Here is a 15410-nt window from a genome sequence, read left to right as displayed (position 1 = left end):
GGGTAAGAGGTGTGGTGGCTTACGCAGATGACCTGCCCATAGTAGTGTCAGCCAACTCGAGAGCAGCACTAGAGACAAAAGGCACGCAACTGCTTCAGAAAATTAACAGTTGGTGCAAAGAAAATAAATTAAAAATAGCTCCCAACAAAATTGTATGTTTATTGCTCAGAGGAACACTACAGAGGAATCCAGTTCTAAAATTAGACAATACAAGCATACAGAGGAAGCAAGCCACACGTTATCTCGGACTGCATCTAGACGAAAAACAGACTTTCAACCACCATATAATATTGACAATTGACAAAGCCTCCAAAATTATGCACAAGCTAACAAGACTAAACACAACTCAGTACAAATTACCTATTAAGACGATAAAGACCTGTCACATTGCGATATTTGAATCCGTCACATGCTTCGCCGCAAGTGCTTGGGCTCACAGACTGAACATACAGACTAACAAGGCAATTGCAAGACGAGAATGAGCGGAGCCTTCAACACCACGCCACTAGAGGCTCTTTGCTTTGTGATGGGGACCTGCCCTATAGACATAACAATACGTTACAGAGCTGCACTTTACTGGCTGGAGAGGGACAGGCTCGATAAAGTCACCGAAATAAAGGGGAACAAACATTATGAACAAAACACAAATGAAACAATGGCGGATTCAAACATGGCAGAGAGGGTGGGATGCATCCGATAAGGGTCGCCGAGTACACTCTTTCTTTCCTGATGTATACGAAAGACTACAACTGAAACATGTCGACCTAAGCCGGGGGATGGTCCATTTCCTGACAGGCCTCAGGCCGTATCCCGCACATTTAAACCGTATGGGACTAACTAACGAAGAAGTATGCGTATGCGGAGAAACTGGGACACCAGAACATGTCACACTGTTGTGCAGCACGCTAGCACAAGTGTGACCTATACAGAATGACAATGACATCGACAGAATAATACGTAATCCCGATGACTGGAACACAATAAGTAGTGTACCCGATATTGTATCGAACACTCTGCACGAAGAATACAAGCGCCAAAACCCGTATGAAAGAAGGCGTAGACAAGGACAACCAACACAATAACCCCATGGGAGGACACAAACACGACCACAGATTCCGAAACCGAGGAAGGGACACTAAGTGAACATGACTCAGAAGGGATCAACATGTAAGGGACCAAAACCAACAATGTATGACACTGCATGTCACAACACAGTCACAAACAACACAACAATCATAAAATGAATAAACACCCGCACCACATACTAAGACTGTAGTAATAAGGTAATGTCGCTTGGGAGGAGAATGCTCGAAGACCTTTTATTCCGAGGCTCCTCCTCCCCAATGGCATCCTGCATAGTGTTTAAAGTATACTGCATACAAGCAGTAATGTATTGCTCGTCTTATTGTGTGGAGATAGAAGTATATTCTCTTCTCTATTCAAAGCTATAATCAATGAATTACATATATCAGAAATGTATTAAGTTATTTAAGGAATAATGCATTCAAGTAGCAATGAACCATATTCTATTTCAACTAACAAGTTACAAACATAAGTGTATTTCTCATGTGAAGCTAAAATTCATGTATTCCATGTATGAGGTGCTCGAACAACATTTAATCTGTATAATCTGTGTAAACATACATTAACGCAAACCATTTCAGATGAGAATAGCTCGAGGTTTTACCGAGACCTTCTCATCTGAAATAGATAGAAATAGGCCATTATTGACCAATATGCTCTCTCTATATTACAAATTATTCTTAACCACGCTCACTGTGTTACATTTTCTTCTTTTTTAATTTTTCTTTGACATTTGCATTGTATAAATTATATTCTCATCAACTAGGTAGTAACAAATTATATGCCCGTATCTCGTGGTCGTGCGGTAGCGTTCTCGCTTCCCATGCCCGGGTTCCCGGGTTCGATTCCCGGCGGGGTCAGGGATTTTCTCTGCCTCGTGATGGCTGGGTGTTGTGTGCTGTCCTTAGGTTAGTTAGGTTTAAGTAGTTATAAGTTCTAGGGGACTGATGACCATAGATGTTAAGTCCCATAGTGCTCTGACCATAGATGTTAAGTCCCATAGTGCTCAGAGCCATTTTAACCATTTTGAACCAAATTATATGGAACCATTTTAACAATTATTAAGCATTCAATTCGCTGTACCCTCAGAGAAATCTTTATATATTATGTTCTTTATATTATTAAAAAAGCATTAACAACTGTATACCAATAACACTGTAACTATGAGAAGTCTTTGCTATTAGATTCAGAAGCATCCAACCCACCTTTCATTTCAAGGCGGGGTTTACTCTGCACTGTTAATGAAATAAAATAAAAAATAATAAATAAACTCCAAACTAATATAGTACTCCAGAGTGAATCTTCCACTCTGCAGCGGCGTCTGTGCTGTATTTAAAGTAGACTAAAACTGTGTGCTAGACCTCGACTTGAACCAGGAAGTTTGCCTTTCGCCACCTTCTGTGAAGTTTAGATAGCAGGAGAGGTTCTGGCGGAAGTAAAGCTTTGAGGGCGAGTCGTGAGTCATGGCTGGATAGCTCATCCTTTAAGAGCACTGGCCGCAAAAGGCAAAGGTTCATGCTTCCAGTCCCGGCCTGGCACATAGTTCTTATCTAATATGATGCTGACGATGCAGAATACTTTTACAGTCATACGTTTATTTCATGCACGTGGAAGTTTATTAGATTGTACTTAAATTTAGGAAAGGCTTTTGACAATGACTGAAATGCACTCTTTGAAACTTTGAAGTTGTTGCGTATAAAACACAGGGAGCGAAAGGTTATATACAACTTATACCAGAGTGAAGTTCTTCCAATGAAAGGATATGGAAGGGAGACAGTTACTGAGAAAGGAAGGGGTCTGGTTTGTGACCAATGGCTGACGTTATTCACTCTGTGCCCAGAACAATCATTAAACAAAAGAAAGGAGAAATTTAGAAAAGTAATTATAGTTCTAGGAAAAGAATAAAAGGTGTGCTGATGACATTATAATTGTCGCAGAGAAGGAAAAACATTTGGAATATAGGTTGATTCGGATGGATAGTGTCTTGAAACGAAGTTATAAGATGAACGTCAACAAAAGTAATAAACCGGTAACAGGCAGCTGAGGAATGTAGATGAGGAAACGAGAACCTAAAAGTAGTAGATGAGTTTTGTTACTTGGATAGGAAATAAGTGAGGATGATCGAGGTAGAGAGGATATTAAATCCAGGTTGATCACAGCAGTAAAAGCGTTTGTGGAAAAGAGAAATTTGCTAACGTATAATACACAAGGTGCGGCTGTAAAGTTCGGTGAATGGTTCGGAAAATAAAGGAAACGAGAGCTATAAACAAAATACCATTGCTGGCCTTGAAATTAATCACCATTAGCTACAACACTCTTCTGACACCGGTTGCAAAGCTATCGAAATCCCTCGAAGCAGCGCGATCACCCGTTCTTGGGGATCCGTAATGTCTGTGGTACATCCTGAGGCATCAGACAATAGTTTGGTAAGAGAAGGAAGTGGATGTGTGAGGGGTGGGGGCATCGTAGAGGGACACCAAAGCACAAGAAAAGCAAGCTTTTGTTCCATGGTGAAGCAGCTGACTCTAACCCATACATAACCAATAAGTCATAGGCACTATGTTACACAGTTTACAGTATGGAGAGAGACTATAGTACAGGGCTATTACAAATGATTGAAGCGATTTCATAAATTCACTGTAGCTCCATTCATTGACATATGGTCACGACACACTACACATACGTAGAAAAACTCATAAAGTTTTGTTCGGCTGAAGCCGCACTTCAGGTTTCTGCCGCCAGAGCGCTCGAGAGAGCAGTGAGACAAAATGGCGACAGGAGCCAAGAAAGCGTATGTCGTGCTTGAAATGCACTCACATCTGTCAGTCATAACAGTCATACACACAGTAAGCAGTAAGAACGTTCGGCTGGTTCAGTAGTTATGCAGAGGTGAACAGGCTTTCACAGGCTAGACTAGTGTAGGGATCTGCACCAAACGAGTCTTTGGGCAGATGACAAAACCAAAAATTAGCATTCTAGAACTGGCCGTATTTACTGCATATGAATAACTTTTCCTCGGTGCCATTGCAATAGTAATTGTGCTATGGTAGCTACTACTACAGGGCTATTACAAATGACTGAAGCGATTTCATAAATTCACTGCAGCTCCATTCATTGACATATGGTCACGACACACTAAAGATACGTAGAAAAACTCATAAAGTTTTGTTTTCAGGTTTCTGCCGCCAGAGCGCTCGAGAGCACAGTGAGACAAAATGGCGACAGGAGCCGAGAAAGCGTATGTCGTGCTTGAAATGCACTCACATCAGTCGGTCATAACAGTGCAACGACACTTCAGGACGAAGTTCAACAAAGATCCACCAACTGCTAACTCCATTCGGCGATGGTATGCGCAGTTTAAAGCTTCTGGATGCCTCTGTAAGGGGAAAGCAATGGGTCGGCCTGCAGTAAGCGAAGACACGGTTGAACGCGTGCGGGCAAGTTTCACGCGCAGCCCGCGGAAGTCGACGAATAAAGCAAGCAGGGAGCTAAACGTACCACAGCCGACGGTTTGGAAAATCTTACGGAAAAGGCTAAAGCAGAAGCCTTACCGTTTACAATTGCTACAAGCCCTGACACCCGATGACAAAGTCAAACGCTTTGAATTTTCGGCGCGGTTGTAACAGCTCATGGAAGAGGATGCGTTCAGTGCGAAACTTGTTTTCAGTGATGAAGCAACATTTTTTCTTAATGGTGAAGTGAACAGACACAATGTGCGAATCTGGGCGGTAGAGAATCCTCACGCACTCGTGCAGCAAATTCGCAATTCACCAAAAGTTAACGTGTTTTGTGCAATCTCACGGCTTAAAGTCTATGGCCCCTTTTTCTTCTGCGAAAAAAACGTTACAGGACACGTGTATCTGCACATGCTGGAAAATTGGCTCATGCCACAACTGGAGACCGACAGCGCCGACTTCATCTTTCAACAGGATGGTGCTCCACCGCACTTCCATCATGATGTTCGGCATTTCTTAAACAGGAGATTGGAAAACCGATGGATCGGTCGTGGTGGAGATTACGATCAGCAATTCATGTCATGGCCTCCACGCTCTCCCGACTTAACCCCATGCGATTTCTTTCTGTGGGGTTATGTGTTTAAACCTCCTCTACCAAGAAACGTGCCAGAACTGCGAGCTCGCATCAACGATGCTTTTGAACTCATTGATGGGGACATGCTGCGCCGAGTGTGGGAGGAACTTGATTATCGGCTTGATGTCTGCTGAATCACTAAAGGGGCACATATCGAACATTTGTGAATGCCTAAAAAAACTTTTTGAGTTCTTGTATGTGTGTGCAAAGCATTGTGAAAATATCTCAAATAATAAAGTTATTGTAGAGCTGTGAAATCGCTTCAATCATTTGTAATAACCCTGTATTTCCGTCAATGAAAATGCTACGACTACATTAACTACAGTACTATTATACGATGCACAGGGTATGGACACAAATATGATAACACCAAACACACAACACATTATCATGAGACCACAAGAGCTCGATAATATTGAGATCTGGTGACTGTAGTGTCCATGGGAAATGTGACTATTCATCCCCCTGTTCACAAATGGTTCAAATGGCTCTGAGCACTATGGGACTTAACATCTGAGGTCATCAGTCCCCTAGACTTAGAACTACTTAAACCTGACTAACCTAAGGACATCACACACATCCATGCCCGAGGCAGGATTCGAACCTGCGACCGTAACAGCAGCGTGGTTCTGGACTGAAGTGCCTAGAACTGCTTGGCCAAAACAGCCGGCCCTGTTCACAAAACCAATCCTAGAAGATGTGAGGTGTGTGAACAGGAGCACCGTCGTCTTGGAACGCACCGTCTACTGTACCATGGAATGGACCTGACCAGCCAAAACGGTCTCATAACCCTTGACAGAAATGCGACCTTACAAAGCAACCAAGTAATACCAAGATATGGTTCCCAAATCATCACCGAAATCCCACCATATACGACGTGCGATAATAAAGTAATGGGACTGATTTTCTTTGCAAGATGTGGCAACCCTGCAGGCTTGCGTAGGCACAATATCTTTGACCTTGGTCTATAAGCTGCTTCTAGTCCAAGCAGCACATCCATGCAACTGCTCAGTCATGAGTTGTGCTGTAATAAGTTAACACATGTTTGCGTCTCTCGTCACGGAAATGGAACCGCATAATATTGCGCAACGGTATGTCATTTCTTTTTGCGTTAAATTGGGTGAAAACGCGACGACAACTTATGGTAAGCTTCAGAAGGCTTTTGGAGAGGAGGTTATGTCAAGAGATCAAGTTTTTCGTTGGTATAAAATGTTTAATTAAAGCAGAACGAATATTGAAGATGAAGACTTCAGTGGACGACCATCAACCTCTCGGACGAATGTCAACTTGGCCAGGGTGCGTGAACTAGTACGATCTGATCGACGATTATCCGTGAAAATGATTGCAGAAGATTTGAACATCAATCATCAATCGAGAAACGGTCTAATAATAACTGAAGATCTTGGTAGGAGAAAAATTTGTGCAAAAATGGTCCCCAAAAATCTCACACCACAACAGCGAGAAACACGGTAAAATGTGGCAGCTGATCTGTTAGAGCAAAAGGAAATCATTCCAGAATTGTTGAGCCGTGTTATCACTGGTAATGAAAGTTGGTTTTTTCAGTACAATCCAGAGACAAAACGCCGATGTTCGCAATGGTGCTCAAAGGGATCACCTAGACCAAAGAAAGCTCACATGTGAAAGTCAAAAGTGAAATACATTCTTTGTGTGCTGCTTTGATTCCAAGGGAATTGTTCATAAAGAGTGGGTGCCTCCTGGACAAACAGTTAACCAATATTACTATAAAGAAATTTTAGAAAGACTCTGTAAAAGAGTTCTTCGTGTCCGTGCCATCATTGCTGATAATTGGATTCTGCATCACGATAATGTGCCATCCCATACTGCTCTGTCAGTTCAGCAAATTTTAACCTCAAAACAAATTTCAGTGCTACCACAGACACCTTATTCACCAGATATCGTTCCGTGCGACTTTTTTCTATTTCCAAGAGTCAAAACGGTGGTCAAGGGACACCATTTTCAAACAATGCAGGATGTCCAAAAATCTGTGAGCAGGGTCTTGGAGGATGTTACAGAAGATGAGTTCCAGAAATGTTACCATCAATGGCAGAAGCGCTGCAAAAAGTGAGTGCAATCAGAAGGGAACTATTTTGAAGGAGACAACACTAAACTTGACATCTTGGGTTGTCGGGTGTTCTGCTGGATATCAGCGTCGTACTTGCACGATATTTCGGTCACGTAGCTCGTGACCTTCATCAGGTGCGACCTGAGACTGCTCCTCGAGTGGACCTGGTCCAGTATTTATGCCTATGGCCTTTCCCCTCCACCAACGGCTGCAGGCGCTTCCTCTGTGGTCCGCGCCCATTCCCTGCGACCTGCTGGAGCGTTGCTGCTCCTTTTTCCGTCCGCTGTGGTTCTAGGTGTTCCCTCTGCGTTCCGCGCCCACCAAACCCGCTCCTGGGGGTTTCATCTACGGTCTGGGTACCATGCGTTCCCCCTGCGGTCCGCGCCCGCTCCCCGCGACCTGTTGGAGCGTTGGCGCTCCAGAGCCGCATCGGACGAAAAACGGAGAGTGTCACATTATCCTGCTGGAATTGCCCAGGTCCGCCGGAATGCACAATAGACATGAATGGGTGCAGGTGATCAGACAGGATGCTTACGTACGGCTCACTTGTCAGAGTCGTATCTAGACGTATCACGGGTCCCATATCACTCCAACTGCACACGCTGCACACCATTACAGAGCTTCCACCACCTTGAACAGTCCCCTTCTGGCATGCAGGGTCCATGATTCACGGGGTTGTCTCCATACCCGTAACCGTCCATCCACTCGGTACAATTTGAAACGTGACTCGTCCGACCAGGCAACATGTTTCCAGTCATCAACAGCCCAATGTCGGTGTTGACGGGCCCAGATGAGGCGTAAAGCTTTGTGTGTGCAGTCATCAAGGGTGCACGAGTGGGCCTTCGGCTCCAAAAGCCCATACCGATGATGTTTTGTTGAATGGTTTGCATGCTGACACTTCTTGATGGCCCAGCATTGAAATCTGCAGCAATTTGCGGAAGGGTTGGTCTTCTTTTACGTTTAACGATTCTCGTCAGTCGTTGTTGGTCTCATTCTTGCAGGATCTTTTACTGGCCGCAGCGATGTCGGAGATTTGGTGTTTTTGCCGGATTCCTGATATTCACGGTTCACTCGTGAAGTGGTCGAGTGGGAAAATCCCCACTTCATCGGAACCTCGGAGATGCTGTGTCGCATCGTTCGTGCGCCGACTGTAACACCACGTTCAGACTCTCTTAAATCTTGATAACCTGTCATTATAGCAGGAGTAACAGATATAACAACTGCGCCAGGCACTTGTTGTCTTATATAGGCGTTACCGGTCGCATGGCCGTGTTCTGCCTGTTTACATCTCTCTGTATTTGAATACGCATGCCTGTACAGTTTCTTTGGCGCTTCAGTCGTGTGACTAGGGCCTCCCGTCGGGTAGATCGTTCGCCAGGTGCAAGTCTTTCGATTTGACGCCACTTCGGCGACTTGCGCGTCGATAGGGATGAAATGATGATGATTAGGACAACACAACGCCCAGTCCCTGAGCGGAAAAAATCTCCGACCCAGCCGGGAATCGAACCCGGGCCCTTAGGATTGACATTCTGTCGCGCTGATCAATCAGCTACTGGGGACGGACGGCGCTTCAGTGTAATAAGCGTAATGTCAGTCTTTCGTCAACTACGTATTTTGCAAACCTACTGTAACGATTGATTTCCTCCCAAAATTCTTGCGGTCTTTCTTGGCGATTTCACTACAGCATACAGTTTATTTTCGCTTTTCTTTCTGATTCGCCCTATTGTGGTAAGGCTCACTGTTTCATTGTGTCTGGTAATTTTAACCAAAAGTTATTTTTATCTGGTCCTTTTAACACAAGCTGTAATGACGTTAGAGACGATCGAGTGCTTATTACTCCATAAATACCGCTTCTTTGTATTATCGACATTTACTTGCGATGCAGTATACTTACCCATCAATTCTGAATAACTAAGCATATTACTAAATACACAAAACAAATCGACGGACACTGGTAACAAATACCACACGAACAGAATCGACGTAAATCACCGCATGCTGCACTACAATGGTAGGCAGGAAACGCGCATCTAATTTTGGATGTGCCTTTAGGGCAAGGCAGTTGCAGGGTTCTTCCGGGAAAGGACACTTCGTCCACCAAGAGCGCTGCTCGCTCATGAGTTTGCCGACAGACTATACCCTTTCGGGCGATCTGTGCATGTGCGATCCACTTGGCCAGTCCCGCACGTTGGGTCAGCGAGAGGCTATGCCAGTAGGGTCACATAGCCACACCTCGGCTGGTCTCACTGCCCACAGCTGCCCGCGAGCGCACGGTTGCCAGCGGGCGGGCACGAGCTGGGACAGCGTACAACGCATTACTGCGAGCAGCAGTGCAGCTTAACTTTTCAGGTCCTAAAATTCTGGAAACAAAGAAATAATACAAGATAACAGAACACATCGGTAGCATCTACGTTTTCCGAATGCCATTGTACTGTTTATTTCTAGTAGGGGAGAGCCGGGCGAAATGGCCATGTGCGACAAGATGGCCACTGGGGTCCTGGGACCTATGAGACGCTCGCACGGCGCGCGAACTGCTTTAACTTTTTCTCCCTATAGGGCTCGTTCACCCCATAAAGTCTAACCTGTCTGTGTGCCGCTCTTCACAGTTATAATACCTTTTGCGGGTTTTAGTTATCCTGATGTAAGGTCAGGTTGTCTTTATTATAGAGAAGGAGTGTACCTTATGTCTTTTTAATGAAATTGTGTTGGACGCGTCATATATTGACTCCATAATCCTTCTTCGGTTAACGAAATTTCTGTAATGCTGTTGGAGCGTATACAGCTTTTGTATAATGGCGTCAATGCGGACACAATAACCACCTCGCTGGTGGGTTCTGACCACACTGTATAAGCTGATAGAAGAAGCGCTCCATGGCGATATTTACAGCAAGTCCTTATAACAGTGACCTTGAACCGGCAAATAAAGAAAGAGAAGAAAACGAAAGTAAAAAGGAGAGCAGTGGATTAAGTGACAACTGTGCTCTCTCTTTCCCCATGAACTCTGTACAGGTGTGGACGAGCATAGTTTGACTTTTATTTGTGAAAAGTGTAACTTTTTCGAATCAAGTTTTACAGTAAAATATATTTAATTCTTTCTTAAAACAGCTTTTATCCCACAAACTGAGTGGCCACTTTGCGTGAAAGTGGCCATTTTGCCACTTTCTAAAAATTGAATTGTTTAAATTATTTAATATCACCCTAAGTTAAATAAGGTATTCAATATTATGCACTTCAATAGCTGCAAATTATAATCACACGTTTCTAAGTATTTTCATCTATTGCTACTCGGTTTAAAAAATAGGAATACTTCACTCTGGCTGCTTTGCTCGGCTATCACCCGCACACAAACTTCGACAAAAAGTAGACTCACTTAATACAGCAAGTTTGAAAAGCAGCTGTGATAAGATTAAAATTATACCTGACCAACACACTTATAAGATAACAGTAAAAATTTACAATGAGGTCACACTACTAATTATGAGGTTGTTTTAATATTTTGTGCAGCCGAAGATACAGAAAGAAATTATAGAAAAATAAATAACCAGAAGAATAAAGAAGACATATTGAGCTTTTGGTAAACTATACTATAAATTAGACGATCAATATCTTCTACTAGTTTTGACCTATGGCAGCGACACATGGGACGTGCGAAAAACATTTAAAATTTGAGAGTTGCTCAGCAAGCAACGCAGGGTCATAGTTGGGGCTACAAATGCCTACAGTGAACATGTGGTGCAGGCCACACCAGAGGAAATTTTGCGATAACTATTCCATAATAACAGCATTTTACAGCAAAGTTTAAATTAAAAGCTTGCAAAGCGGAATTTAAAGTTTATTATTTAATTGTATGAATTAACAATACAATTTATGGTTTAATGAATGGTGAGATAAAAAATGAGAAGAACTGGATTCATTAAGGTTCTCAATACGATTTATGAACATAGCTATGAACAACTATATTTATTATAAAAAAGAAACAAAAATTTGAGATTCTTGCCCACTCAGAAACCAGTATTTCAAATTAAAAATAACATATTATAACAATAAGCGAATTCTTGGTGAGCTAATCCTAGGAACAAATCAAATGTAACAAAAAAAGGTATTGTATTTGAATTAAATATATTTAAAATTTGCTTTCTTACAGCATCTCATTAAACGAGCAAAGTTACCTGATAATGGAGTTCCTCAGGTTCTAAAGTTCATGACGCGTCTGGCGACAGGAAGTCAAAAATTTTGTGTGTCCTGGTTTGTATGAAATGTGGAACTGTGTCTAGCATCAGCAAATTTTTCTTGTCTTAAAATCAAAACAATTGGTTGCGGAAAATTTGACCGTTAAACAAATTTTTTACTTGGTAAATCAGCAGCGACTGAAACACAGCTTCATGTCCTGCCCATAACAAAGGCCAAGAACAAAAGCGAATGAGTAATATAATCTTTACGATTTTATTGAATCTTTTACCTAAAACTAGCTTCTCACCTGCAGCTTCACCTGCGTATGCACACACGGTCCGTCCGACAAAATAGGTGACTTATATGAAATAAAACACAATCCGTTGTTTATATGGGTTTTTATGCAAAATAGGCTCCTTGCGAATCAATGCACGATTGCAATATTTGGAAAAATTGTTCGAAACTATTCCGATACTCAATCTTTGAAATTGGTTGCACTACCATGGAGATCTGAAATCGTCTCGAAACGCTTTCCTTTCATTGCCAACCGCAGTTAGTACTGAAAAAAAAAACAACAACAACGGAAGTCGCATGGAGACAGTAGACAGTTAGGCGAATAAGGTGTTTGTTCAAGCACGACGGTACATTTTTGAGTCAACAAATCGCGTACGATCTTGCTTTTGTGCGGTGGTTCATTGTCGTGCAGCAAAAAAATGGTTCAAATGGCTCTGAGCACTATGGGACTCAACATCTGAGGTCATAAGTCCCCTAGAACTTAGAACTACTTAAACCTAACTAACCTAAGGACAGCACACACACCCATGCCCGAGGCAGGATTCGAACCTGCGACCGTAGCAGTCCAGCGGTTCCGGACTGCACCGCCAGAACCGCTAGACCACCGCAGCCGGCGGTCGTGCAGCAAACATTGTGATCCTTGATTCCGGTATTCAGGTCGAACTCAAACTGTCCTCGCCCTTAACGATTTGAAATATCCAACTAGCGATCTTCGTTGGCCATTTGGCGTTCTGGGTCGAATTTTTTATGGATAATTCCTTTTGAATCAAAGCAAACGGTGAGCAGTGCCTTGACATGGTTTTGCTGCATGAGCACTTTTTTTCCCATTCCAAGGTTAGGCGCTCCGTAAGTGACTCGTACTGATAACACCATATCTCGCCACCTGCAACGACGCAAGACCTGAAGCCTAGATCCCTAGTGGCCAATCTTTCCATGTCTCTGCAGTGTCAGTGAGTGAGTGAGTGAGTGAGTGGGGCACAAAGCCACACCAGATCTCGCCCAAATTTTGCGTTAGAATGCGGTGCCAAGTTGTTTTAGCAATTCCACTGAGCACCTCAACTAACCTCATAATTCGACAACGATCATTTCGAATAATTTCAGCCGCTTTTTGAACGTTCCCTTCGACTCAAACTGTCGATGATGCTCACGGAGGTGATCATCTTCATTGAAATCTCTACGATCACGAAAATTTGCGTACCACGTAAAAACCAGGAGATGAAATACTGGCCAAAGTACAGCTGTGAGGAGGGGTCTTCAGTCGTACTAGGGTAGTTCAGTCGGTAGAGCATTTGCATGCGAAAAGCAAATGTCCTGAGTTCGAGTCTCGGTCTGGCACACATTTTTAATCTGCTCAGATGTTCATATCAGCGCACACTCCGCTGCAGAGCGAAAATCTCATTCTAACATCTTTACGACTCATTACTTCATTACCATAAACTCAATCATTTCAAAATGTGGCATTTTTACCCCAATTTAAAACTAAAATTAATGTTCACACTTTACTCTATTCCCCTTTTCACAACCGGTTCAGAGCATCCTGTTAAATGTTCCGTCTATTATGAGCAGTCTATACCATGGGCCTATTAAATTTAAAACGAAAGGAAATCGAAATATCGTACTAGTTAATTAACGTATCCGTTCATATATTCAGATCCGTTCACAGATTCATTTTGAGTTTTTGTATGTCCATTCTTTTGATTGGAAGTCTTGGGGACCACGGCCGTTCACTATTGTAAGAAAATAAAACGCCTACAGTCGTTCGCATGATCTTATTTATTGTATAGCTACAAGTTTCGGCGCTTCAAAGTGCCATCTTCAGGCCTTAGTTGATTTATAGGCTGCATCAGTGGCCAACATAACTGGTTTACGCAGACCAAGTAATGTCAGCACTCCAACCAATAACTGCGGTTGACGGTTGGAGTGCTGAGATCACAGTTACAGATAGTCTGCGTAAACCAGTTTGTCACCACTGATGCAGCGTATATATGGACAGTCTGTTCTTCACCATCAACTAAGGCCTGAAGATGGAGCATTGAAGCGCCGGAATTGGTAGCTACGTAATAGATAAAATCATAAGGACGGCTCTAGGCGTTTCATTTTCCTACAGTTCATTTTGAGGGTCACCTGCCAGTCCCACAACAAATTATTAATTCTTTACAGTTCTTCTGTTCACTACAATTTTCTGGCGTTCCAATGACAGCATCACCTGGGGAGCATCGCCCCATTATCAGCTGTTATCCATTAGATTATTTATAGAGGGTGAACACGAACTCTAATGACAAAATTTCGGAGATGTTCGGGACATTTTATAAGTATTCTGGTAGAAGGAGCCCATCTTTTCCGGTAGCTCATTACAGAGTAATAATGTAATTATGATTTATTCGGTTTGTTATCCCAGTTACCTTTATTTACGTGAAAAACTATACACAACCGTGAAAAGCTCTGTAACAATAACTCACCAAAAAGGTACAACTCAAAACACATAGTAATAAACCGTGCCAGAAGTCAAGGGATAGCAATACGCATATTTATAAATGGCGTTAGTACCGTGTACACAAGGTATAAAAAGGCAGAGCATTGGCGGAATTATCATTTGTACTCAGGTGACTCACATGAAAAGGTTTCCGACGTGATTGTGGACGCACGACGGGAATTAATAGACTCTGAATGCAGAATAGACGTTGGAGTTAGACGCATGGAACATTCCATTTAGGAAATGTTTAGGGGATTCAGTATTCCGAGATGCACAGTGTCGAGACTGTGCCGAGAACACCACATTTCAGGCATTACCTCTCCCCATAGACAACGCAGTGGTCGACTGCCTTCACTTAACAATCGAGAGCAGCGGCGTTTGTGTAGAGTTGTCAGTGCTAACAAACAAGCAACTCTTCTTGAAATAACCACAAAAATCGAAGTGGGACGTACAAAGGACGTACCCATTAGGACAGTGCGCGAAATGTGGCGTTAATGGGCTGTGGCAGCAGACGACCGAAACGATTGCATTTGCTTTCAGTTAGTAAGAGCTGATGGCAGTGTCGCAGACCCCACGAAGCCATGGACTGAAGTTGTCAACAAGGCACTGTGCAAGCTGGTGGTGGCTCCGTAATGGTGTGGGTTGTGTTCACACGGTATGGAGTGGATCCTCTGCTGCAAATGAACCGATCATTGACTGTAAATTTTCATGTTCGGCCACTTGGAAACCATTTGCAGCCATTCATGTGGACTTCATGTTCCCAAATAACGATGAAATTTTTATGGATGATATTGTGCCATGTCACCACGCCACAATTGTTCACGAGTGCTTTGAAGAACATTCCGGACAATTCGAGCCAATACTTTGACCACCCAAATCGCCCAGGGAGAGGTCAGTTCGCGCACAAAATCCTGCACCGACAACACTTTCGCAATTACAGACAGCTATAGAGGTGGCGTGGCTCAATATTTGTGCAGTGGACCTCCAACGACTTTTTGATATCATGCCTCGTCGAGTTGCTTCGCTACACCGGCCAAAATGAAGTCCGTCACGATATTAGGAGGTATTCCATTACCTTCGTCACCTCAGTGTATATGAGTACACCGTGATCATTAGTGGCCTTACAACATGCATCGAGTGCGCCGGAAGTTACTTGTACATCTGACGGTGTAAAAGGAGACGCATCCCTGTCTATGGTGTAAGCTCGCTAGCAGCACA

The sequence above is a fragment of the Schistocerca cancellata genome, chromosome 3 (assembly GCF_023864275.1).
Source record: "Schistocerca cancellata isolate TAMUIC-IGC-003103 chromosome 3, iqSchCanc2.1, whole genome shotgun sequence".
In the NCBI taxonomy this organism is placed as follows: domain Eukaryota; kingdom Metazoa; phylum Arthropoda; class Insecta; order Orthoptera; family Acrididae; genus Schistocerca; species Schistocerca cancellata.
The sequence above is the reverse complement of the archived record's forward strand: the minus strand, read 5'-3'. Positions refer to the sequence as shown.